Genomic DNA, 4268 nt, shown 5'->3' with positions numbered 1-4268 from the left:
GGTTTAAGTTGCTCAGACTTGAACATGATTCTGTTCTAAAAGATTACATTTACAAAGCAAACATTTGTTTGAGACATACAGTGTGTACAGTATATTCTTATTTCTAAGGTTTATAATTCTTCATAAACGCAAAGCTTAGAATACCAAACTACTACAAACGTTTTGAACTGAGAAAGCTTCCCTGTGTCTACAGTTTCAGAATAGAAGATAAGTTGTATTTATTACTTTTTTGGATATATACACAGTATATGCTATAGAAAAATTGTTCTTCTAAACTCATGAGAACCTGCATCCTAATGTTGAGGACATTTGTTTAATACCGGCTGTCTTTACTCAAAATGATTATTTTAAGTTTATGTTTTATTTTAAATAATTTTAAAATGTTTAACTGTTAGTTTTGCAAAAACATGTTTTTATATTTATAGGCTTTTACTAATCCTAAATATCCAGGGGGAATTAAAATAAGCACAAAGCAAAGATAAAACTGGTGTGGCCACCAAATTTTKGGGGGTGGGGTGGGAGCATAGCCCCTTCTGACCACCCTCATTGTTGCACTCCTGGTGATTGACAGGTGCAATTCCACAGAGGAATGACGAGCAGGAGCCACAGCACTGCACATCTCTCTGTTGSATGCAAGAGACTAGCAAGGAGTTATTGTGCATGTGGTGTACTCCGCGGCCGGCTGTGCTCTGAGCAGAGTAGCTGACTAACCAAGCGTCCATTAAGAACGAGTAGGGAGTGAGAACATGTTGGACTGGATGCACGTTAACTCCACAAATTCTGCATGCACGGCGCGCCATTCAAACAGTTTGTTAATCATGCTTTTGCTCTCCTATTTACAACATTTCACAAGTTATAAAGTGTACTGATACATGTCCTTTTGGAGAAATCTGTAACAACGTATATGCCAAAGCTCTGCCTCCATCGCTGGTGAGGGTGTGTGTGACTATAAAATAACAGCCTTTATAGTGGCATCATGGTGATGCAAAACAAGCATGCACTGCGGTGACCATAGGGCCGAGTGCCACAGCACCTCTACAGGTCGGACCACCCACAGCCCATTGGCCCACAAACCCATCAGGAAAACTCCCAATAGACTTGTATGCCAGTCCGCCCCTGTATCTAGGTCAGGGGTGGGTAATCCTAGTCCTCGAGGGTCACTGTCTTACAAGTTTTACTTGTTCCTCTGAGACATATGGTTTTCTCTCAAAGTGCCAGAGACTGCAGAGTGGTACCAGTTTTCATCCTWWACTTCTCCATGTTAAATCTCACTCACTCTGCACTTCAAAACCAAAATGAAGAGTATTTTAACTGGTCATATGCTAGTCAAAAAGAAGTGTTCACCTGGATGTAACTAAGGTCTATAATCTGGGGTTGCTGCAGTTGGTCAGGTCTAGGTTCAGCAACAGTTTGTGCTCAAAGAATGAGGTCAGCTGACTACCTGAATATACTGAATGACCAGGTTATTCCATCAATGGATTGTCTCTTCCCTGATGGCACAGGCGTATTCCAAGATGACGATGTCAGGATTCATGGAGCTTGCATTGTGAAAGACTGTTTCAGGGAGCACGAGACATCAATTTCACACAGGGATTGGCTCCACAGAGTCCATTGAGAATCTTTAGGATGTGACCATTGTTTCTTGGTGGCATTTTTTTTGGCCAGGCAGTGTGTTTCTGCCTCTGGTGGTATTGCACCAAGAACCACTGAAGGAAACTCTACAAAATCCTCTGAACAAGATACTGTGCACAACTTTGTTTGTCATGAAATGTAAACAAAAATGGAATGGCATAAGATGTTAGCAGTTGTAGGATGTATCTTTAGTCTATGGCAAATATAGTACCAAACAAACACTCTTCGACAATGGGCTCAGCATGAGCAGAAAATGAGTCAGAAAACTATGGAGAATGTTGTTTTTCACACAAGCGGACTATAGCATGACCGTGTCCTGCACTGCAGTCGGATCACCTTCCTGCTTTTGGAGCAGTCTCTTGTCTCTGGTCTGCTTGGCATTCAAACCGCACCAGAGTTCACTTCAACTGAGCCGAGACCAAGGTTTGTAGGTGGACCAGAGTTCACTTGTTTTGGTTAGYATCGGAGTCCTTGCGTGCTGCAAGGACAGCGGGAGGGTTAAAAACAATGTAGTTCTACACTTAGGGGTTAATCTTGAAAATTGTATTAAGTGCAGTTTCTTAGTGCTTGAAGTGCATGTCAGAATCAGAATCAGTTTTATTGACATTGTCAATGAACAGGATTCACAGACTAGGAATTTGTTTTGGTGTAAAGGTGCAATAGGTATCAAATAAAAGAAGAAAATACAAAGAATAAAGGAAAAATATAATAAAATACAGAATTCAATACAGTATTCAGAGCAGACAATATTTTTGGGGTAGTGCAGTTGGATCCAATGATAAAAGTGAACAGAAAAACAATATAGTCAGAGTTGTGCTAAGAGACCAGTGATGAAGTGGCCAAGGCAGTTTTAGAGTCACGTGTTCTAAATGTTCTAAATGTTCAAGAGTCTGACGGCAGAGGGGAAGAAAYTGTTCTTATGGCGGGATGTTCTGTTCCGAATGGACCGAAACCTTCTGCCTGATAGGAGTGGTGTGAACAGGCTGCCTGCGGGGTGAGAAGGTTCAGCTGCGATCCGACCTGCTCGCCTCACAGTCCTGGAGACGTACAGGTCATAAAGAGATGGGAGGTTGCAGCCAATCATGTAGGGAATTACTCACAACTAACTGAATCATAGCAATGTTTGTGTTAAATTATAGCAGCCATCTTGAGYCATATGGACATAAAAAGTTAGTTAATTGTGGATGTATATCTAAAGATTAATTTCTGATGGTTGCATTAAAATCAGTCTTGTGGTGATGTATTTTGCTAACAGACAAACAGGCAGAGTTAATTAATAGACATTAATTAACTCTGCCTGTTTGTCTGTTAATTAATGTCAAAATCTTCAGTATAGATCTTGCCCAATCATTTGGACTCATATGATTTTCAGCTTTGATCACATCAAATTTTAGGTCAACATGGGTGAAACTAATTCCAAAAGWTTATCAGTTGAATTTAATGATAACTTYAAGAAAGTGTTATWAAAATCYGTCCAGTGGTTCATGAGAGTAGTATTATTTTTTTCTTTTTCACTTACCTCTCCTTTGACAATATTCAGTTTCTTTAAGTTGGTGATTGCAAAACTGTGCTTAATTAGAGTTTTGCAATAAGACCAACATTATCAGCAAATACAATAAAACTGTCAAGATAAATGATAATATTAAACCATTTCCCTCTTCTGGGTGTGGRAGGATCCATGGAGCTAGCAGCAGGCACTGTTCAACAGTGGTGTGCAGACAGTTTTTGGGGGAAGGTGCTCAAGTGAATAAAGAGGGCACMTTGGGCCTTGCACAGAATCACTGGCTGTCCTAGTGCTAGATTTTTTACAGGCACACTGTGCATATTTGTCCCTTTCAGATCAATATCCATATTCTGTCTGACRCAGAAATCTAATATTTAACACTATACATGTTGATTTCTGTAACAATCCAATTGGTAAAGACAGAACAAAGACTACCAATGCCAATGAATGCATGTGTAGAAAACAGTGTCRTTTAAAAATGGAAGTCTGAATAACAGCAGAAACCTGTTTTGACATCTTCTGAAAATCTTTATTCTGAATCTGACTCCAATCAGCTCCATACATACAGTAATACACAGCACAGCAGTCAGGCCTCAGTGTAAGGCCTTGGACCATATCTGAAAACCCAAAGAAAACAGCCCAATCTGTTCAGGTTGAATCTAAGCAGAAACTTAATGCTACTAAACATCTAAAAAACACTTCTAAACTTCTAGTATTGAATTAGCCTTTTAATGTATGTCTCTTTCTGGTTACACACCTGAAGGTGTTACCTTTTACGTCAGATGTTAATGTAATCTAATTTTGTTTATGCTACAGCCAGAACACATAGACAAGACACACACCAACTCTCATTCCCTGTTTTTAACTTAAGGCTGCAATGTTCAGAAAATATGAAACACGTCCTGATGCGGCCCGGGCTGGGCCTTGGCTATCTGCTCCTCTCCACCTCAGAATGGTTGAGTCTACCTCCTAGGTTTGGGTGTGTGTGGCCTCCAATAGGGGGTGGGTACATGTCCTGGACCTGGGGGGTATAGAGTGTGTATCGGGGGTATGAGTGGAATATGGCGTCCTTGTATGTCTTTGACTGAGTGGGGGTGAGGATGAGGGTGGGATGGTGCGATTGTGTATGTTT

This window comes from Austrofundulus limnaeus, unplaced genomic scaffold, assembly GCF_001266775.1.
Source record: "Austrofundulus limnaeus strain Quisiro unplaced genomic scaffold, Austrofundulus_limnaeus-1.0 Scaffold75, whole genome shotgun sequence".
NCBI lineage: Eukaryota > Metazoa > Chordata > Actinopteri > Cyprinodontiformes > Rivulidae > Austrofundulus > Austrofundulus limnaeus.
This window is presented reverse-complemented; position numbering follows the sequence as displayed.